The sequence below is a fragment of the Panthera uncia genome, chromosome B4, assembly GCF_023721935.1.
Source record: "Panthera uncia isolate 11264 chromosome B4, Puncia_PCG_1.0, whole genome shotgun sequence".
Classification (NCBI taxonomy): Eukaryota; Metazoa; Chordata; class Mammalia; order Carnivora; family Felidae; genus Panthera; species Panthera uncia.
Genome location: NC_064809.1, coordinates 70,649,563 through 70,673,698, shown reverse-complemented (window position 1 = coordinate 70,673,698; position 24,136 = coordinate 70,649,563). Strand labels below are relative to the sequence as shown.

The 24,136-nt window shown below is 37.6% G+C and overlaps 1 long non-coding RNA gene across 1 annotated transcript; it reads right to left on the bottom strand.

Annotated features, from left to right (window-relative positions):
• Positions 1 to 1,194: 1,194 nt before the first annotated feature.
• Positions 1,195 to 18,712, bottom strand: LOC125918994 (uncharacterized). Its single transcript, XR_007456657.1, has 3 exons — positions 18,441 to 18,712; positions 3,272 to 3,481; positions 1,195 to 1,453 (listed from the first exon to the last, which is right to left on the bottom strand). It is a non-coding gene; the product is annotated as an uncharacterized LOC125918994 (long non-coding RNA).
• Between the last annotated feature and the right edge of the window lie 5,424 nt (positions 18,713 to 24,136).

Here is a 24,136-nt window from a genome sequence, read left to right as displayed (position 1 = left end):
TGGGGATCAAGGACAAGGCTCAGGGTTCACAGACCTAGACACAGACCTCATGGATAGCACACTTATCAGATAATAGTCTAGAGGGTCCCTAGGCAGAATTTGCCAGGTGTAACAAATGCTTAAGGGCTTCCTTTCCAACATGAATTTTATGAAATATGTAGAAAGTCAGGCTACGTTTTCTTTTATAGTGGATGATTATCATGAAAATCTTTGTGATTTTCTCTGAAGGTGTGGGAATATGTGGATAAATAATGGTCTCATGATCAGAGTAGATTTTTTTTTATCTGCATTGGTTTATTAAGTAGAATGTGATTATGTCTCTGAACCAGGCTGGGCACCTTTCTGTGAGTCTAGACTACTTGATAGAATTTTTAAAAAGCTGCTGGTTACTCCTATTCTCTATTTATATTTCCCAATCTACCTTATTTTTAAAATAGATGCAAAAGACACCAGATACTGTCCAGTTACCTTTAATACCATGGAAATAGACAAGATGACCCAAGGGGTTCCTACTTGTATAATTACATGAAGACCAAACTGAATCCGAGCTTTGCCATTTATTTCTACCAGTTACAATTATTATAAATATCTTTATCAGTTCTTCAATAACATTCTATCCTGGCTTGGCTAATAAAATTGATGGACTTTGACATGTAATATTCACACACACACAAACCTGTTATTAAAGCCATAGTTATGATAAATTATTTTTGAAGGTATATTTTTGGAAGGATGCTCTATTGGACTGTACTATAAGTCCAAGTCCAGATCTGTCTGCAGCATGGCCTCAGAACATACTGATTTTAAATTAAGTATGACATTTCATCTTTTTAATAAAAACAGATGGTCATATGAAAACAAAAAGGAAAATAGAGTTTGGACTTTTGAAAAGAAATATAAAAAAATGTGACAATAGCTCCTAGATAAGATGGGAAATATTTAAAAGGTAACCCATTTATGAATTAGTGAATTTAGACAACATATGTTTTAGAATATTAGCTTATAAATCTAACTTTAAAACCAGGTCTTTTTTTTTTTTTTTTTGAGGAGAGAGAAAGCAAGCAGGGAAGGGTCAGAGAGAGAGGGAGAGAGAGAGAATCTCAAACAGGCCCCATGTTCAGTGTGGAGCCTGATGCAGGGTTTGATCTCACAATTATGAGACCATGACCTGAGCTAAAATCAAGAGTTGGTCACTCAACTGACTAAGTCACGCAGGGGCCCCTAAATCTAACTTTTTAATTATGTGAACAATCTTAATGATACAGGTTGTGGAGAAAATCAAATTTCATTTTAGTTTATTCTTCATGTTTTATTGTTCTTAAATGATGTTGTATATGAAGGACATAGAATTCTATCTTTTCTCCAACATCAAACTGTGGGATCTCAGGGTAGCCACAGATATGGCGGAATCCAGTCAGTCACAGTTATCTCTTCAAATCTACTTGATAAAAACCTGAAACAATAAGTTATTTTATACAAATAAAATCATCAAGAATGATATGAAACTTTTTTTCTAACCATATGAAACTTTTTATTCTTTCAGTCAGACAAATTCACCCAACAACTTGCCTTTGGAAATAATGAATACTCTTTCAAGTCCTAAAACTGGGCTGCAAGTGACCTTCATTAATACTTTGATATTTTAATGAAGTCACCTACAACATATTTGAGATTACTTGACCCTCATGTATCACGTTTTAGGCTGAAATCCTTTGTGTTAGACTGAAGGCAGCTGGGCTGGCCATTTTCTCTTCAGATAAAGGACACATGCATATGAGTCAGGAAACCATGGTACCAATCTGTAATGATCAATTCCTCAGCACTTGCCAAACAAATCTACCTGGTTTATGGCCATGTTGTTTATACCTATTTAATTAAATTTGACTAAAAAAAGTATTGCAACAATTAAGTACAAGGTGCTGTAGAGGAATCAGATATGATAAAATATATAATACAACATGGTATGATATATGATACGATATCATATAGACAAGTTGTACTTAGGTCGCATTGTTTCTGGCACTTTCATTATTTCATTTGACTTTCTCAACAACTCTTACCCCTTACAGTTGAGGAAACTGAGGCCGGAAGGATGGAATGACTTGCAGTGGTCATGGGTCACTGGTCTTTGGTGACAGAACACAGACAAGAACTAACTCCCACACCTGATAGGAGTTCTCCCCATCACTCTTATCTCTGCCCAACTTGCAACAAAGCAATTGATTTGTTGCCATCCACTCTTTATTGATGAACACCTTGTGGTGGAAAACATCATTGTACACAGGATTTCCTGGTTGCTGAACCACTCTTCACTCTGGACGTGAAAGATGCCACCTGCCAAGTGAACCTGACCCAGAAGGCGAGAAGTTCGCAGCTTTAACAGGTGCACATCAAGTCGTCATCAATCTTTGTAACAGCGCTGCTCTCATTCTTTTTAACCGTGCTCTGAAGTGTGATGCCTTTGTTAAGACTCAATTTTGGAAGGAAGAAAAAGAGTATTTCTTTCCCCAAAAGCATGCTTACTTTATCAAATGGATTTTAGGACAAAACAAAACCTCCTTTTCTTAACTCTGTGTGAAATCCTCTTTGCAGAGGAGACTGGAGATTCTTACCCAGTTCCATCAAACAACAACATTTGGCTTTTTATTAGCATTTAGCCCCAAACCTAGGAGAATTGAATGATATTCTCTTCCCCCACCCCCTTATCTAATGTATCAGTAAATCCTCATGGTTCTGTCTCCAGAATCTATTCCCTCTGTCCCAAATGTCCCTCCCCTGCTGTTCCCCAAATCTAAGCTACCAGTGCTTCAGCCTGCCCTTCTCTGGTAGGAGACACAGCTCTAACAATTTCATTTCCTTTAGCTCTTGCCCCTATTACTGTCCAGCCTCTACAAAGTGACCAGAGAAATGCTTTTAAAATGTAAATCTTGTCGCTCTTTGCTTAAAACCCCTCACTGGCTGCCCATTGCCATTAAAGTAAAACCTGTCTCCCTTACCTGGGCCCACAGGCCCTGTCTACCTCTCCTCTTCATTGCGCCTCTCCCTTGGTTCATGCTGTTCCAGCCACACACACCGTTAGGACATGTCGAGTCCCTACCCACTGTGGTAGGCTGAACATTATCCCCTCCCCCACCAACCCACCAAATATATCCTCATCTTAATCCCTGGAACCTGCAGATGTAAACTTATATGGCAAAAAAGGGATGTGATTGATTGATGGATTACAGATATGATTAATATGGGCCCTCAATGCCATCACAAGTGTCCTTACATGAAAGAGAGAGAGGAATATTAGTCAGACAATCACACAGGAGAAGCTTTGAAGATGCTGGCCTTGAAGATTGGAGCGATTCCAATAAAAACCAAGAAATTCTGGCAGTTACCAGAAAGTGAGGGAGGCGAGGAGTGGATTCTCTCCTGGTGACTTCAGAGGGAGTGTGGCCATGCCAACACGTTGTTTTCAGACTTCTGGCCTCTAGAACTTTGAGAAAATTAGTTCTGTTGTTGTAAACCATCAAGATGATAGTAGTTTGTTACAGCATCCATAGAAAATTAATATACCATAGTTCCTATATTTATGGTTCCTTCTGCTTATAGCTGATTTTTATGAAACCTTCTTATGTCTGCATCTTTCTTTTTCCCCAGGACTCAAGTGAAATAGTACCTCTTTGGGGGGACTTCCCTGATAGTTGGAGCTAAGGCAGCCAGCTCCACTCAGACATTCTTTATCACGTCACCCGTTTTATTTTCATCATCATTTAAAAATATTATTTATATTTAATTTTTTCTCTGACTTCTTTGTTTTCTTATTCCAGCACACACACACACACACACACACACACACACAGTATCTGGCATGTAATCAATGCTTACTAAACATTTGCTGAAGAAAGGAAAGAAGGAGAGAATATTAGTTGCCTAAAGATAAAGAAGAAGTTATTTAATGAACATCTGGGCTTTTAAGAGATCTTTGGCTTCGGGGTGCCTGGGTGGCTCAGTCAATTGGGTGTCCGACTTCGGCTCAGGTCATGATCTCATGGTTTGTGAGTTCAAGCCCCACGTTGGGCTCTGTGCTGACAGCTGAGAGCCTGGAGCCTGCTTCAGATTCTGTGTCTCCCTCTCTCTCTGTCCCTCCCCCACTCATGCTCTGTTTCTCTCTGTCAGAAATAAATAAACATTAAAAAAATTTATGAGAATGCAAGCTGGTGCAGCCACTCTGGAAAACAGTATGGAGGTTCCTCAAAAAAGTAAAAATAGAACTACCCTACGACCCAGCAATTGCACTACTAGGCATTTATCCAAGGGATACAGGTGTGCTGTTTCAAAGGGACACACGCACCCCAATGTTTACGGCAGAACTATCAACAATAGCCAAAGTATGGAAAGAGCCCAAATGTCTACCAATAGATAAATGGATAAAGATGATGTGGGATAGATATAGATATAGATATAGATATAGATATAGATATAGATACACACACACACACATATACACACACACACGGAGTATTACTTGGCAATCAAAAAGAATGAAATCTTGCCATTTGCAACTACGTGGATGGAACTGGAGGGCATTATGCTAAGAGAAATTAGTCATAAAAAGACAAAAATCATATGACTTCACTCATATGAGGACTTTAAGAGACAAAATAGATGAACATAAGGGAAGGGAAACAAAAACAATATAAAAACAGGGAGGAGGACAAAATAGAAGAGACTCATGAATATGGAGAACAAACTGAGGGTTACTGGAGGGGTTGTGGGGGGGATGGGCTAAATGGGTAAGGGGCACTAAGGAATCTACTTCTGAAATCATTGTTGCACTATATGCTAACTAATTTGGATGTAAATTTAAAAAAATAAAAAATAAAACTAAAAAAAACTTAAAGGTCTTTGGCTTCTATGGTGAAAGTTTTCTACTATAGATAGGGTTGCCTGTATAGAACCCTATAAATAAAATACAGGGTATCCAGTTAAATACGAATTATCAGGTAAACACAAATAATTTTTAGTGTAAGTATGTCCCACAAAGTAAATGTATGCAACCTAATATTGCATAGGACACATTTATACTAAGTATAGTATTTTTTATCCAATTCAGGGGCACCTGGCTCAGTTGGTTAAGCATCTGACTTTGGCTCAGGTCATAATCTCACGGTTTGTGAGTTTAAGTCCTGCGTTGGGCTCTGTGTTGACAGCTCAGAGCCTGGAACCTGCTTCAGATTCTGTGTCTCCCTCTCTGTGTGCCCCTCCCTTACTCATGCTCTCTCTCCATCTCTCAAAAATAAATAAAAAATGTTAAAAACTTTTCAAATTTAGCTGAGCATCTTGTTTTGTTTTTACTAAATCTGGTAATCCTAATTGTAGAACACTACAGTGCTCTATTATAAACAGATTATTCTGTCAGGAGATGAGGGGGTAAACTGAAAAAACAAAACAAGAAACAAAACAAAAAAACCAAACCAAACAAAAAAAACCTTCCTCTGAAAATCTTTTCTCATGCAATTATTCCTCAAAATCTTAAAACTATATGCACATATCAGTAAGTTGACCCTTAGAGAGATCTAAGGGAAAACCAAAGAAGTACTTGTTTACTCACATCACCCATGGAAGGGAAGGCACCTGCTGTGCTAAAGGCAAGCCCTGATGGAGTCACTTGTGAATCTGCATGGATGATGCCAGAACTGGGCATAGTCTACATTGTGGAACTATTTCTATATGTGAAGGCAATATGAGTTTCTAGGGTATATTGTGATTCCCTGTATAAATTGCTATTGGAGGGTTTGTGATGAGATTCTGTACATGCATTCTTTTACTCATCTCCCCCCGCCTCTTCTTCCCCAGGATCCTGGCTGATGAACAGACAAAAGATGGGTTGACAGAGGGAATGAAATATCAGGAAGACGTTCTGGTCAGGGCCAGCCTGGGGATGGAGGCCTCTCACCACCCATCTCAAAGGAAGGCGGCAGACCTGCAGAGCACATGCCCATTCTTCATGCCAAGAGAGAATAGACACCTGGTGGCCTTGGCAAGGGCAGGCCCTGCTAGCTGTGCCCACAGACCAGATGAGCACTTTTGTGCCATACTAGTGAGAGGACACGCATCACGTGTGCAGTGGCTCTGAGTATGCCACTGAGTAGAGAGCGTGGCCCGATAACTGCCTGGTCTGATCCGCCAGACTTCTTTCCACTGGGAGGGGAGTCAGGGCAAGTGGGGGTGCATGCTGCCTCTCTAACACTGTCTTGTCACAGAGAAAGTATTTGCAGACCTTCTCTTCTCTTTATGTCAGCACAGGAATACCAAAAGAGGAACATAATTACTTCCTAAAATGCTGCTTTGGGGGAAGGGTATTTACAGGACAAGGTTGTCAGTACTATTGATAGATGTGACAAACCTTTAAGCTTGCTAACATGAGAGATTCACCGTGAGAACCGAAAGGTTTCCACTCGGCAGCAGAACTATTTGAACACCCCATAAAGTGTATTCGAATAGTTGTGTTTACCTTGGAAGTCCCTTGGAAATCTAAAAATATGAAGTTCTATGTTGAAAGGCTGCCTATAAATAAGGAAAGAGAAAGTGCCAGCCATCTAAATGCAGAGCCCCTACCTACTTGCCTCAATTTACCCACGGTCATATGATGGGAGGCTCAATTCTGCTCAATTCTTCTCAGTGAGTTTGCCTATCACAATATAGGAAACACTTTAGAAGAAGAAATTCAAATAATGACTAAAAACTTAAATCCATCTCTAGGGCAATATAGTTTTCTCTTTTTCCCTACTTCTTTCTTTCCCTTTCTTTCTTTCTTTCTTTCTTTCTTTCTTTCTTTCTTTCTTTCTTTCTGAGAGAGAATGCAAGCAGGGGGGAGAGGAGCAAAGAGAGAGAGAGAGAGAGAGAGAGAGAGAGAGAGAGAGAATCTCAAGCAGGCTGCACGCTAGTGCAGAGCCCGATGCAGGGCTTGATCCCATGACCCTCGATTTATGACCTGAGCCGAAATCAAGAGTTGGGTGCTCAACCAACTGAGGCACCTAGGCACCTCTAGTTTTCTTTTTAATATACAAAAAAATTCCCCTCACTCATCTCAGGAGAAAGGAAAATAAAAGAAGTGTCTTAATGATGACCCATCCCCATCTTTCAAAATTTCCCTGGAATATTTTAAGATCAGGGACTATTACAAAGACAGTCTCTTTTCTATTCAGTATCAGTTGAAAGTAAGTGTTGTGATTATTTTGTTTTCTAAAATGCATTAATTTCACATTTTAAAGAAGACACTGAGCCCTAGTGGTTACGAATAGAATAAGTATTTTTCTAAGACTCAAATTTCAACAACTGAGCCTGAGGTAAAGTCACCCTTCCAGATCATTGTTTAAATTTCCAGTAGGTGACTTGCTCAGCATTTTTCTGATGTCTTCAAGAAATGTAAATCTAATGGATGAGTCCATGCAGTTGGGTTATTTTAGTTGCTTTTAAAAGCCATAAGATCTGTATCAAGTTGTATATAAGAAGATTCTCAAGTTTAACTTCACAACATTTTTTACATGCTTCTCCTTCCATAAATTTTTAGCAATATTTGAGTCTCCTTAAAATTTTATACTTTTGAAAAATTTCTATAATGTATAACTAATTAAAAGAAGAATTAAATGTAAAAAAGCAATCATACATTTTAATTTTTCATTGTTTTTTTTCTTTTTTCTTATTTTTCAGAGAGTAGGCACAAGCAGAAGAAAGGGGCAGAAGGAGAGAATCTTGAGCAGGCTCCATGTTCATTACAGAGCTTGACATGGGGCTCAGTCTCACAACCTCAGGTTCATGACCTGAGCCGAAATCAGGAGTTGGATGCTCAACTGACTGAGTTACCCAGGCACCCCTCATTATTTTTTCTAATTAAAAATTGTATGTTCACTGTAAAAATCTCAAAGTGCATAAAGTGAAAAACATAAATTTCCCTTCCTTTCACTCACTCCAATTCTCTACTCCAGAGATCCTCAGGGTTAACAGTTTGAAACATGTCCTTTAGATTTTGTTTTTCTATGCACATAGAAACATGTATGTAAATATATTTTAGTTTACTTTAATCTTTGTTATGAAAAATTTCAAACTTAAAGAAATGGAACATTATATTGAACCAATATTAACCTATCAACTTCACATTTATAGTCAGTCTTGTTTCATCCATACTCCCACCCACTGTCTTCATTTCCTCACTGGATTATTTGTAAGCAAATCTAAGACATAATAACATTTCTTAGTAAATACTTCAGTATTTATTTCTAAAAGATAAGGACTTTTTTTCTTTTTTTTAAGTAGCCTTCAGGCTGTATGCCCAGCATAGAGCCCAATGTGGATCCTGCACTCACAACTCAGGGTTGTGAGAGACCTGAGCTGAGATCCAGAGTCAGATACTTAACCGACTGAGCCACCCAGTTGCCCCCAAATTAAGGACTTTTAAAATACATGACCACACTAAAAAATTTTTCAGTAGGGGTGCCTGGGTGGTTCAATTTATTAAGTGGCTGACTTCAGCTTGGGTCATGATCTCATGGCTTGTGAGTTCAAGCCCCACATTTGGGCTCTGTGCTGACAGCTCAGAGCCTGGAGCCTGTTTCAGATTCTGTGCCTCCCTCTCTCTCTGCCCCTCCTCTGCTCATTTTCTTTCTGAAAGATAAATAAACATTAAAATTTTTAAAAATATTTTAAGTTAATAAATGACTCTTAAATGACATCAAATCACCTAGTGTTCAAATTTTCCCAATGACAGATAGATAGATAGATAGATTATATATAATTCTTTTTACAAAAGCACTATTCTAGACATAGTGCTATGTAACTTAACAGAAAAATTTAAAGGCAGATATTGCCAAAGAATGTTGTTGGGATGCAAAGTGAGTCTTGAGCTTATGTTTTATACCACTCCTATTTATAAAATCCTACTCATCTAAGGACAGGCTTAAGGCTTACTTCCTCCATAAATAGCTAGTAATGTCAAACATCTTTTCATGTGCTTATTTTCTATCCATATATCCACAGTGAAATGTTTCTTCATGTCTTTTGCCCATTTTATAATCAGGTGTTTCTTGTTTGTTTTACAACAAAACAACATTCTTTCTACACTAAGATACAAGTCCTTTGTCATGTACATGGTTTGCAAATATTTTCTCCATGTTCTAGCTTGGTCTCTTCATCTTCTTAAGCTCTTTAACATAGCAAAAGTTTTTTATTTTGATAAATTTCAGTTTATCATTTTTTCCTTTATGCTTTTGATGTCATATCTCAAAGAACATCACTAAGCTGTAGGTCCCAATGGTTCTCTTATGATATTTTCTAAAAGTTTTATAGTTTGTATTTTAAATTTAAGTCTATGGTTCATTTTGAGTTAGTTTTTGCATAAGGTATGAGACTTGTGTTGAAGTTCATTTTCTTCTGTACAATTCCAGTTGTCCCAGTACCATTTGTTAAAGAGACTGTCCTCCATTGAATTGCTTTTCCACCTTTGTAAAAAATCAGTTGGGTCTCCTGTGTAGGTTATTTCTGTTCTCTATTCTGCTTCATTGATATATGTATCTATTGATTAATATAAATTTTATGAAATGTTTCAAAATATCTCCTACCACATAACCTAGTCATCTGTCCTCTGTAGTTCATTACTGTGCTTAACCAGGGCCTCTTACTCATTCTGTTCCTGAAATAAGATTTTTTTTTTGTTTTCTGTCAAGGAGATATACAGAATCTTGATTATTATTCTCTTCTAATGGTATTGTGTGAACTTCCTTGTGAAAATATCTACTTTCTTTATTAACATTTTTTGACATCATCAAGAATATGAACACTTCAAGTTTATCTCTATGTCATTTATTACATAATCCAAATATTCCACATTTCATTTCTCTTTAATGTCCAACTTTCAGTAATCTGAATCCCTGTTCCTTTTTCCTATAGAAATCCTCTTTCTTTCTTTCAGGTGTCTCTGAGAATATATTCTCTCATGCTTACATGTTCCACCCATGTATCCTGGTTGGCTCACTTTAGCTGGCCATCTGGCTTCGACCTCTACTTAGCTCCACTGCAGGCCCCTCTCACTGCCTTGAGATAGATTTTCTTCTAGCTGCTGCGGCTGTTCTCCCTACACTACTTTGCTTCAGGCATGGGCACAGATGTGCAGGCATCCATCCCTAAATTCCCCATCGTAGTAGCCAGGTCCAGGCTGCCTGTTTAATAAGACTTTATTGAAGCCTTGAGCACAATTCAGAGGACTGCAGCCTAGACCATTTGAAACTGCATATGAAAATGCTTTCAGGGACATGACATGAGGACATGGATTTTTAGATCTTTGCCCATAACTGCAATTGTCAACATGCAGTAAATAGAAGAAGTAACTACAGAGAGGAGAATAGGGAGTCTCAACCACAAAAATGAACACAAACTAAAACTCACCACTTAGGAAAGCAACACCATGAAAGAGATACAGCAGATAAATTCAAAAGTCAACACCTGAGCAGAGTTAATAGGCAAAAAAAAAATCTTTATAATGTCATATTTTCAGAGGGGTAAGAGAAGATAGTATATCCACAAAATGAGAAATACTATTATAAAATAGAGCCAGCTGGGGATTCTAGAAATATAAACATAATTATAAAAATCTAAATAGATACATAAATAATATATAACTTATCAGAAGAATGAGATAACTAAATATCCAATTACAAAGTGGGAGTATTGAAAATTATTATTTAAAAAAATTTTTTAATGTTTATTTTATTTTTTGAGAGAGAGACAGAGAGACAGAGAGCGAGCAGGAGAGGGGCAGAGAGAGAGATGGAGACAGAATCTGAAGCAGGCTCCAGGCTCTGAGCTGTCAGCACAGAGCCCGACATGGGGCTCAAACCCATGAACCGTGAAATCATGACCTGAGCCGAAGTTGGACGCTTAATGAACGAGACACCCAGGCACCCCCAAAAATTATTAAGGAATTCTTCCACATTATAGAGCAAAAAGGTAAAGGTAACATATGAGAGGAAAATAGAGACATGGAAAATAGTTCCAGAAACTCCATCATTATGGTAGATGTTGCAGAATGGCAGAAGTGGCAGAAGAGGAGAACACAAAGAATCCAGGAGAGGAAATCATCAAAAGAATAATGGAAGGAAATTCCCCAGACATAAATCATCAGATTTATAGTGCCTACCAGAAGCTAGATAAATGGAAAAAGACCTAGACAGACACATCATAGCAAAATTTTGCATATTGAAGATAAAGAGAAAAATCACAAAAGTTTCCAGTGAACAGTAAAAACAGAACAAAACAAACAAAATAACTGAGATACTACAAAGGAGTAAGAATCAGGATTTCATGCTAAGGAAAACTATACCTCTTCCAGAGAACTGATTTTCCCACCCTTTCAGTAAAAGAGTTATGAAAGCTATCACATTTCTCTTTCTGCTCTGAATGACAGGAAGCTATGATGATTAAGCACTGGAGTCATGCTAACTAACATGATAGAATATCTGAATTTTATTTCATCTGTTGTTTCTGGTTGTCAATTACTTTATTTATTTTACTGATTTTTTGTATAAGTCTTAAACAATTTTTTAATTGTAGCGATATATATATATGTATATGTATATAATTTACTATTGTAACCATTTTTAAGTCTATAGTAATGTTAAGTGCATTCACATTGTTGTACAACCAATCTAAAGAACTCTTTTCATCTTAAAACGCTGCAACTGTATACCCATAAAACAACCCCAATTCCCCATTTCCTCTTCCTTCAGTCCCTTGAAACTCCCATTCTACTTTCAGTCTCTATGATTTTGACTATTCTGGGTACATACCTATGGATTCATACAGTATTTGTACTTGTGTGACTGGCTTATATTGCTTACAGTGTCTTCAAGTTTCATGAATGTTGTACTACGTCCCAGAATTTCCTCTCTTTTTAAGGCTTAAATGCATACACCACATTTTGTTTATCCATTCATCTGTTGATGGAAATGGGTTGCTTCAACATTTGGGCCACTGAATAATGCTGCTATGAACATGAGTGTACAGATATTTCTCCAAGGGCCTGCTTTTGAATCTTTTGGGTACATACTGAGAAGCTGGATTGTTGGATCATATGGAAATTCTCTTTTTAATTTTTTGAGGGATTGCCATGCTGTTTCCCAGAGTGCTAAACCATATTACATTCCCACCAACAGTGTACAAATGTTCCAAAAATATCTACATCCTTGCCAACACTACTTATTTGTTTGTTTGCTGGTAACCATCTAATGGGTGTGAGGTGGTATCCTGTTGTTTTGATTTACATTTCTCTAACAATTAGTGATGTTGGGCATGTTTTCATATTCTTGGCCATTTAGAAATCTTCTTTGGAGAAATGTCTTTTGCCTGCTTGGATAAGTTTATTCCTAAGTGTTTTATTCTTTTTAATGTCATCATAAATGGAATTGTTTTCTTAATTTCTTTTTTAATTATTCACTGATGCTGAGAAATGCAACTGATTTTTGCATGTTGATCGTGTATACTGTGACTTTGCTAAATTCGTTTATTCTGTTAGATTGTGTGTGTGTGTGTGTGTGTGTGTGTGTGTAACTTTTAGAGCTTTCTACATATAAAATTATGTTGTCTGTGAACAGAGATAATTTCACTACCTCCTTTCCAATTTGGATATCTTTCATTTCTTTTTCTCACCTAATTGTTCTGGCTAAGATCTTCAGTACTATGTTGAATGGAAGGATGAAAGTAAGCACCTTGTCTGATTCCTGACCTTAGAGGAAAAGCTCTCAGTCTTTCACCACTGATGTTAACTGTCCAATATGGCCTTATTATGTTGAAGCAGTTACCTTCTATTCCTAGTTTGTTGAGTGTTTATATCATGAAAAAGTGTTGAGTTTTGTCGAATGCTTTTTCTGCATCAGTTGACATGATCACAGTTTTTTGGTTTTGGGCTTTTTGTTTGTTGGTTTGGTTTTTTCCCCTTTGTTCTGTTAATGAGTTGTATTACATTATTTAATATTTGTATGTTGAGCCATCTTTGAATACCAGGAATAAATCCTATTTAATGATGATGTATTATCCTTTTAATATGTTGTTGAATTCTGTCTGCCAGTATTTTCTTGAGGATTTTAGCAGTAAGAATCATCAGGGATATTGATGATTGATGATGACAGTTTTCTTGCAGTGTATTTGTTGGGATTTGGTATCAATGTAATACCAGCATCATAAAATGAGTTTGAAGTATTCCCTCCTTTTCAATGTTTTGGAAGAACTTGAGGAGAATTAGTGTTAATTCTTCTTTAAATATTTGGTAGACTTTACATATGAAGTTTTCTGGTCCTGAGTTTTTATTTGTTGGAAGGTTTTTGATTATTCATTCAGTCTCCTAACAGTTTGAGATCTGTTCAGATTTTCTATTTCTCTATGATTTAGTCATGGTAGGTTTTGTGTTTCTAGGAACTTGTCTGTTTCATGTGGGGTATTTGTTGGTGTACAATTGTTCATACTCTATTATAATATTTTTTGTTTCTGTAAAATCTATTGTAGTATCCCTCTTTCATCTATAATTTTAGTTGAGTCTTTCTTTTTTTCATAGTCTAGCAAAAGGCTTGTCAATTTCATTCACATTTTCAAAGAAACAACTATTGGTTTCACTGATATTTCTCTATAGTTTTTCTATTCTTTATTTTGTTTATCTCTGCTTGAATCGTTTCATTTTCTTCTGCTATCTTTGTGTTAGTTTGTTCTTCTTTTTCAGCTCCTTAAAGTATAAAGTTAAGCTGTTAATTTGAGATCTTCTTTTTTTAAATAAGCATTTACAACTACAAATTTCTCCCTTAGCACTGCTTTTGCTGAATCTCTGTTTGATATATTTTCATTTTCATTTGTCTCAATATTCTAAATTCTCTTGTGATTTCCACTATGACTCATTGGTTGTTTAAAAGGGTACTGTTTCATTTCAAAATATTCTTGCATTTTCCAGTTTTCCTTCTTCTATTAATGTATATTTTCATCCCATTGTAGTTGCAGAGATCATTTATATGATCAACTTTTTAAAATTTAAGACATTTTTGGGGGCTTCTGGGTGGCTCAGCCGGTTAAGCATCCAACTTCAGCTAGGTCATGGTCTAGCTGGTCTAGACCATGGTCGTGGTCTGCAGGTTTGAGCCCCGCGTCAGGCTCTGTGCTGATGGCTCAGAGCCTGGAGCCTGCTTCAGATTCTGTGTCTCCCTCTCTCTCTCTGCCCCTCCCCTGCTTGTACCCTGTCTCTCTCTCTCTCTCTCTCTCTCAAAAATAAATAAACATTAAAAAAATTAAAAACAATAAAATTTAAGACATTTTTTGTGGCTCAATATATAGTCTAACCTGGAGAAATTTCCATGTGCACTTGAGAAAAATATATATCTTGCTGCTGTTGAGTGGAGTGTTCTGTATGTGCTTGTTAGGTCGAATTGGGCTCTAATGTTCAAGATCTCTATTTCCTTGTTGATATTCTGTCTGGTTGTCCTATTATTGATAATGTGTTATTGAGGTCTCCTACTGTTATTGTAGAGCTTTCTATTTCATGCTTCAAATTTGTCAATGTTTACTTCATCTATCAGGAGCTTTGGTGTTTGGTGCATATTTTTTGTACAGCTTATTCCTTCTTGGTAAATAGTTTCATCATTATACAATGTCCATCTTTGTGTCTTGTAACAGGTTTTGACTTAAAGTCTTTGTCTGATATTAGTGTATATACCCCTGCCCAATTTTTGTTACCATTTATGTGGAATATCTTTTTCCATCCTTTTACTTTCAACCTATGCATGTCCTTAAATCTAAAGTAAGTCTCTTGTAAATAGTGTATAGTCGGATCCCATTTTTTAAAACCTTTTTGCTAATCTACATCTTTTGATTGGGAGGTTCAATCCATTTACATTTAAATAATTACTGATATGGAAAGACTTACTATTGGCATTATTTGTTTTCTGTACTTCTTACAGCTTTATGTCTCTCATTTCTTCTATTAGTGCTTTCTTTTTTTTCCTAAATGACATTATTTTATTATCATGATTATCCTTTTTCTTTTTTTTATTAAAGTATACTTGACATACAATGTTACATTCATTTTAGGTGTGCAGCATAGTGATTTGACAAGTTTATTCATTATGCTATACTTACAAGTATAGTTACCATCTGTCACAATGCTTTTAGAATACCATTGGTTAATTCCCTATACTGTATCTTTTATTCCTGTGACTTATTCATTCCATAACTAGAATCCTGTACCTCCCAGTCCCCTTCACCCACTTTGCCCATCTCCTACACACTCCCCTTCTGGCAACCATCAGTTCTCTCTGTTTATGGGTCTGCTTTTGCTTTTTGTTTGTTTGTTTGTTTATTCATTCATTTGTTTTTATTTTTAGATTGCACATATAAGAGAAAAAATATGGTATTTGTCTTTCTCTGTCTTATGTTCCCTTGTATTTGTTGGTTTTTTGTAGTGACACATTTTGATTCTCTTCTTTCTCCCTCTCTCTCTCTCTCTCTCTCTCTCTCTCGTGTGTGTGTGTGTGTGTGTGTGTGTGTGTGTGGTACATTCTATAGATATTTTGTTTCTGGCTGGCTGCCAAAGGGATTACACAAAACATCCTAAAATCATAATAATTTATTTTAAACTGTTATGAACTCAAGTTCAGTTGAGTGCAAAAACTCTACTCCTTTATATTTCTGCACTTTGCTTTGTTTTTGACTGAGGCCACCAATTACATCATTGTATATTATGTGCCCATTAATGTAGATTTATAATATATTTTATGCTTTTGTCTTTAATTCCTATAATGGAATAAAAGTGGAGCTGTGAATCAAAAATACAATATACAGGTATTTATATTTGTCCATGTATTTAATTTTATCAAAAAAAACTTTATATTTTTGTATGGCTCTGAATAACTGCACAGTGTCTGTTCATTTCAACTTGAAGGACTCCCTTCAACATTTTTTTATAGGGCACGTCTAGAGGTAATGAACTACTTCAGGTTTTGTTTATCTGTCAATGTCTCAATTTCTCCCTCCTTTTCAAAGGACAGTATTCTCAGCTGACAGTTTTTTTTCTTTCAGTACTTTTAATATATCATCCTACTGCCTTCTGGCCTGTAAGGTTTCTGCTGAGATATCCACCAATAATGCTATTGAGGATCCTTTGTACATGATGAGTCACTTTTCTTTTGATGCTTTCAGAATTATTTGACTTTCAACAGTTTGATTATAATGAGTCTTAGTGTGGGTCTCTGGATTTTCCTATTTGGAGTTTGTTGAACTTTGTGTATATGCATATCTATGTTATTTTGCAAATTTGGGGGATTCCAAATCATTGTTTCTTCAGATGAGTCCTTTGCTTTTTTTCTCTCATTCTTCTGACCACAGTCTTAGTGCATACATTGGTCCACTTGATGGTGTCCATAAGTCTCCTAGCTTTTCTTCATGTTTCTTCATTCATTTTTCTTCTCAGACTTGATAATTTTAAATAAGTTGACTTCAGAGTTGCTGATTCTTTCTTCTATCTTTTCAAGTCTTCTGTTGAACCCCTCTAGAGAATTTTTCAATTCTGTTATTATGTTTTTCAGCTCTAGAATTTGTATTTGGTTCTTTTAAATAATTTCTATCTCTCATATCTCATTAAATAGTTTCTATCTCTTTATTGATATTCTCATTTTGTTCCTTTATAATTTTTCAGATGTTGTTTGTCTATCATGTTTCCTTTAGCTTGTTAAGCATATTTAAAGACATGTATTTTAAAGTTTTTGTGAAGTAAGTCTATGATTCTTTACTTTCAGTTCTGGTGTATCATTTTTTTTTTTTAAATTGGCCGTTTTTCCCTGTTTCTTTGTATGCCTTGTGATATTTTGTTGAAAATTGGACATTTGAAAAGAACAGCCCCTCTCTAGGTTTTTGTGGATTGGGTCTGGGAAGGGGTAAATATTCCCTAATTAGTTCAGTATGAAGGCTCAAGATCCTCTCAAGCCTTTTCTGAGGATGTGTCTTCCTTAGTCCCATGTGTGTGTTTTTTCCCCAATTTCCCTGTTTTCCTGTTTGCTTTTAGATGTCTTATTTTCCTATGAGTCACACCCCAACTCTTCTTCTCAAGGCCTCAGATTTCTGCTGTATTCCTCTGTCCATAATCTCTTGACCCAGGTATCTGTTGGTGTGTAGCCTTCCTGCAGCATTCATGTGCCACAGTGCCCGCCACTGCTTCCACACGCCTCTGACCTGATATCCAAACTATGCCACCATTCCCATCTGTCCCCTAGTAAGGTGAGACAGAAACCAATCCCTCAGGTATCCTCCAGACAAGACAGAACATCACAAGCAATTTCCTCTTGTTTCTTTCTGCCCCGAGGTTGGAATTCGCAACTGGGCATTTTCTAATAGTGCCTCAGTGCCCTGGAGATGAAATGGGGCAAGGATTGGCAGAGATATCCTGAAATTTCCTACCTTTTGAGTGTGACTTTCTTTGGTTAGTCATTCACTTGTTTGCTACAACTTTTTAACTGATTTCTAGAATTGTCACAAAGCTACTTTGGTCTGTAAGTTGCTGTGTATTTGGTGTTTCTGTGGGAGAGTGAGGGTATAGATCTTACTAGTGTGCCATCTGGCTGATGTCACTCTTCTATGTAAGTCTTTTGATATAAGTAACCTTATATCTTTTTGGAAATATGTCATAACAAATTTGGATGAAATAAATCCACATCATTTAAGAGAGAAACGAATTATAGAATATTAATGTATTTGTGCTTCAGAGAATTGAGTAGAAGAAAGATTTTCTTGAGAGATTAGTGCTCAGAAAAAGTGCAGAGGTGCTAAAGGAGCAAGCAATGAGTGGCAGTGGTTTAAAGAGCTAGGGGACCAGAAGTTTAAAAAGGACCTCCAAATAATCTGTAATTAAACATAAAGTAATAATATTTAGTGACTGACTTCTAACATATGGAGATTAAAGTACTTATTTGGTGGGGTGCCTTGGTGGCTCAGCTCAGCTGGTTAAGTGACCCACTTGATTTAGGCTCAGCTCATGATCTCATGGTCATGAGATGGAGCCCCAGGTTGGGGTCTGCACTGACCATTGAGCCTGCTTGAGATTCTCTCTCTCCCTCTCTGTCCCTCCCCTACTGGCACCCGTGCACATGCACACATGCCCGCCCACACACACACACACACACACTCTCTCTCTCTCTCTCAAAATAAACAAACTTAAAAAAAATAAAGTACTTGGTGCTTAAGAGTTTTTATTTTGCAAAATAGGATTTGCATCAGTTAGGACTATGTTCATTTGCAAGACAAAGAATATATTCTATCCACAGTTTAATATATTTTCTTTTTCTCATATAGGAAGTTGAGAGATAGAAAGATTCAGGCATTGGTTCAGCAGCTCAGTAATGCCAGAATGTGTGTGGGCATTCTTTTGGCCTTACCCTTATGGTTGCAAATTGGTTCCTGCTGCCCCATATTCAAAGCAGAAAGAAGAGGAAAGTTGGTTCCAGTTATCAGACTCTGTCAGGAAAGCACTGAGAGACCTCAAGTTACAACACACTGGCCATAATATGGGCACATGACCTTCCCTGCTACAGCGGAAACTGAGAAAGTGAGTCTACATTTTTCAGCCTGTGCTGCTGAAGGTGGCAAGAGAGAAGCCGGTGAGATTGGCAGATCCAGCAGTGTAGTCCCAGGGGTATTTGATGAATACAATCCCACCTGGTTCTCAGGTAAGTAAGCAAGAATTCTATGCCTTTATTTCATCATAGACCTCTGTCTCCAGAGTAGAATTCTGATAGGTGCATATACAAATTTATTCCTCAGTGTCTATTTTAAAATAAGGTTTTGTATTTTGCAACAAAAGTATATGTTACTTTTTTCCCCATTAACAATTGTAATAATATTTTGACCTTTTCATTAATTCATTCAAATAACATTTATTAGGCATCATCTTTGTGAAGTAATTATGGTAGATACTGATAATTCAGAGATAAGATCTCTAGTCTCAAGTAGTTCATAGTCCAGAAGTTAAACACTTTGATGTAAAGAATTATATACATACAATTATAATTTATTTAAAAAAGCATTGATGAGCATATATGGTGATATATATACATCCAGCTCTGATGATGTACATATTCTTGGTCTGCAGATAATCTTTTGAGTTTGTAGGTTTTGCTAGGAGATCCAGAGAAATTGATTTAGAGATAACTTGAAGTTCATTAAGCAAATGTCACTTTGTAATGATACTATCTTTCTTTAATCTTTATATTGTCCCTGAAGTCATTGAAGCCTGTAGGTCTTTTATATGAGGCTAGTTTAGCCAACTTGATGATGATACAGTGGTTTGGATCTAGGTACCAGTGTTATGCTTGAAAACTAAGAATGTGATTGACATTTAACTTTATATCCAAAAAGAACTGGGGATCCTGAGTGGCTCAGTGGGTTAAACGTGCGACTCTTGATTTTGGTTCAGATCATGATCTCACAGTTTTGGGTTCAAGCCTTGCATTGGGCTCTTTGCTGACAGCATGGAGCCTACGTGGAATTTCTCTCCCTCTCTCTTGGCCCCTCCCCTGCTTGTGCATACTCTCTCTCTCTCTCTCTCTCAAAATAAATAAATAAGCATTAAAAAGAACTGGTGAGTTTCTATGTCTGGTTCACTTGATGTACCTGAGCCCTGAGTAAGAATAAGAATATGACCCATTTCAGATCTTCTGTACCCCTCTCTCTGCCCTTCCCCTGCTCAAAACTCTCTTTCTCTCTCTCTCTCTCTCTCTCTCTCTCTCAAAACTAAATAAACATTAAAAAAAAGAATATGAATCAGAACTGTACCGGGCAGCGTGAGGCACTCCATTTTAGGGCCACTGAGGTCTGCTGCTCCCAACCAGACAACATGGAATGATTCCCCCTTTCCTTTTGCTTCAGAAGCTCACAATTCCCTGGAATCATAAGAAACTTTAATACCTCTTCTTGGCTAGAAATCTTCTCCCCTTTTCCTCATTGGATTACATGAAATCAGGACATGACATTAAAACTTGCTTTTCTTTACCTGTACTTTGTGATTCCATGTGTTTGTGCAGAAGTCCCTCATTTAGAAGGTCCCAAACTCCAGCCTATGGACCAAATACTGTAGCTGTAAAGTCTGTGAACTAAGAATGGGATTTACGTTTTTAATTGGTTGAAAAACTCAAAAGGAGGACTTCTTTTGTGACATGAAAATTACATGAAATTCAAAAGTGAGTGTCCACAAATACATGTGCATTGAAATACAGCAATGTTCATTTGTTTACACACTCTGTAGCTGCTTTTAAGCTACAATGGCCAAGTCGGATAGCTGCAACAGAAGCTGTATCATCTCTGAAGCCTAAAATATTTACTGTCTGGCCCTTTACAGAAAAATTTTGCCAACCCCAGATTTAGAAGCAAAAAGCCCACCTCTGGATATAGAAAAGAAATCTATAATCACACTAATATACTGCACTAACCAGATAGGGATTGTCAATCACCTGCCAGTTTACTGAGGTATAGGAGCATTGGCACCATGGCACAGCGGTATTATATATAATACAAAAGTATTATGAGTACACATATTCTGGATTGGTCGCTAAGGTCCCTCTGGTGGTCTCTAAAGTTCCATGGCTCTAAGTTTGCCCTTGAAGTCTCAGCATCTATGTTCTTAGAAGGACTCGGACATTGCTAGAGGAGCTCTACGTGACCCAGGGGGTTCATTGTTCCCACCTTTAGTAAATGGTGCTGATAATATCTACAAACCAATAATCTACATGTCAACTGTGACAACCTTTCCTCTCCTTTGTCCCCACATTCAGTCCACCACCAAGCTCCATCAGTTCTAGCTCCTAAATACCTTGCCCAAGTGTCCTTATGTTTCACTTTCTACCACCACTTCCCCACCCAATGTTATTAGCACCTCGACTCTAGGAAAAGCCATCCAATGATGTCATTATTCACTCTTGCTCCCCTGAAATTACTCTCCATAAAGCAGCCAGAGTAGGCTTTTAAAAACATAGGTCTGGTGAGAGATTCCCTGGTTTTCAACCCTTCGTTGTCTTCACATTGACTACCTCTTTAGGCTTATCTCTTAACATCTATCTGCCTAGAACCCAACCAGACTGGTCTCCTTTCAGTGCCTTTGCTGAGTAGTGGTCTGTTCTACCTCAGGGCCTCCATATTCTGCTATTCCTTACCCTATTACTCCCTCTTCCCAACTATTCTTTTTTATTCTTTAGGTATTGGTTTTGCTTACAAAATGAAATGCTGAGTATTTATCAGGTTTCAGATATTGTGTTAACTGCTCAGAATATAGGTAATGAGAGGACATAATCCTGTCCAACAAACCTTATAATCTAGGAGGGAATACTGGCATTAAACAAATAATCCTCAAATAATTACTATTGTGATAAGTGATAGGAAGCTGAAATGCAGGACGATTTCAAGGGAGTAAAGTGGGGGTATTGATCTCATCTTGGAGACACGGGGAAAACTTTGTGGGGGTACTATTTAAGATAAACCTCATAGGATAAACAATAACTCCTTAGGTAAGGGAAATAAGAAAATTCCAAGCCAAAGAGAAAGCATGTACAAAGGTCCAAAGGCTAAAAAGAATTGAAAGGGGTCTAGTTCCAGAACATGAAGAGTGAGAAAGACATTGACTGAAGATAAAGAGATGGCCCAGATCATTTAAGCATTTTAGCCATTGCAAAATTTAGGCTTAAGTGCCTTTTCCTCCTGGAAGCCTTCCTTCATTTCCCAAACTGGGTGAAGCAACCAGCCCACACCCCCAGCTCTGACATCACACACACATTGTTCCATAGCCTCTCCTCTTCTTTGCTGAACTTATTTATTGCTTTTGTTTTCCCTGCTAGCCCAAGAGCTCCATAAGAGTAAGAACTTTGTCTCCTTAATCGCTGTTCCTCTGTGCCTAGCACAGTGCCTGGAATATAACAAGAATTCAATATACGTGTGTTAAATAAATGAATGTCCCCTCATTTTCTGCCACTATCTAATCATGGGCTCCCCTAGTGCTTCCCAGAAGTGTGGAGATCACCAGATATTCTAACAATGGCCCTATTTGTGGATCATTCTCCTTGATCATTGGGAAAGTATCTTCCCTGCTGTGCTCTCCTGACTTCTGTTCTCTTGCTTCTCCACTCCATCCTTCTCACTGCTGCCTGAAATACTATCCTAAAGTGAAATTTGGATCATGTCTTTAAAAAATTTTTTTTTACCCTCACATACTATCCATCACTCCTCAGTGCCCACGGAATAAACTTTAAATTCCTTTATTGCCGATCTAGGTCATCCATGAATTGACTCTGACCCATTCTGCTAGTGTCATCTATCTTTCAGTTCATGTATCCCCACCTCTAATCATAGCAGACTTCCCCCACATACCAGGTGCTCAGATATTCCCCACTCTGGTTATTGTGACAGGAAAGCTCTTCTCTTTCTTCCCTTGCCTGTCAGTGTTTGGCTAATCCTTTGCTACCCACAAGAATCCCGTTCTGTTCTTTTTACTCTGTTTCCGTAGCCCAGTGATTCCCAAAGAATGGTCCCTGTTCAGTAGCAAACTTGTTAGGAAAAGTCTCAGGTCTCACCATAGACTTACTGAAAACCTGGGGTAGAGCGGGGACAGTCTGTGGTTGAACAAGCCTTCTGAGTGATTGTAATGCACATTAACATTTGCCTTAGCACATTGCTGTATTTCTAGTTTAGGATTTTAGGCTGCACTAAGTTCTGGTTAATTATTTACTTGTCAATATCTCTTATTAGAATATAAGTAGCCTGAAGGCAAGAACTAGATCTTATTTATTTTCTCTCCACCACAGTGAAATAAAATGGCAATGAAATGCAGGGTAGTTACGGATAGTTGATGCTACTGCTTTTTATTCCTAACACAACTTAAGGTTTCCTCCTCTGCAAATAAATTTATTTGGAAAGGAAGATAAATTATGTGATGCATTATATTATTATATTATATACTATATTTCATTACATACACATATATGTATGTCTATAACTATATCATCTATACCTATATCTATCTATATATCACTATAGTAATTAATTCACATGCAGCATTCTCAATGATGAATCCTGGACTTGAATCTTAGGAAGCTGATAGGAAGAATGTTTTCTAAGGAGAAACTGATTTGTCTTGCCTAGTTAGGACTGAGGATTTTTAGCATTGCTTCTCAGACTTTAACATAAATATGAATCACCTGGGACCTTTTTCAACTGAAGATTCCTGATCCACTTGGTGTGTGGAGAGGCCGTAGAGTCTACATTTCTCACAAGGTCCCAGGTGATGCTGCTGGTCTGAGTGGGCCCTAGAGGAAACTTCAGAAATGACCTACCTTCTTGCAAACTAGCTTTATAGCTTTTTCTTGCACGAGGAGGTTTGGCGTGAGCACAACTTCTTTGTGGTGTTTTTATTTGTGTACGGGTCAGAGGCCCTAGCCAGTGGTTCTCAACCATGGCTACACTTTTGAATCACCTGGGGGTGCTTTTAAAAAATACCAGTGCCCAGGACCTACTCTCTGAGAGTCAAATTTAATGAACTACAGCCCTAGGCAATGAAGTAAAACAGGTGCCTAAATTGCTGTTCTGTTCTACACAGCACATCTAGGACAGGTCTGTCCTTGAGAAGTTTTTCATCTAAATGATAAGATGGTACAGTGCATATTAGTAACGATTTAGCATTAAAATTATTAAAAAGAAAAACAAAAAGCAAACCTTGTTCTTGATATAAAATATGACAGACCACCCGCTTTGGAAGAAAGAAACCCAAGAGCAGGCCCACTACTGTGCACCTTTCTCAGGAAAGGATTTCCTAAGGAAACCATTAATTGGAAGAATAGAAATCTTGCCTACGTGTGTGGAAGATGAGGCGGTTTGCTGTGCTGATGTTGCAATGTCTTCACAAGAGTAGGAGCAGCATAGGGGCGCCTGGGTGACGCAGTTGGTTAAGCGTCCGACTTCAGCCAGGTCACGATCTCGCGGTCCGTGAGTTTGAGCCCCGCGTCAGGCTCTGGGCTGATGGCTCGGAGCCTGGAGCCTGCTTCCGATTCTGTGTCTCCCTCTCTCTCTGCCCCTACCCCGTTCATGCTCTGTC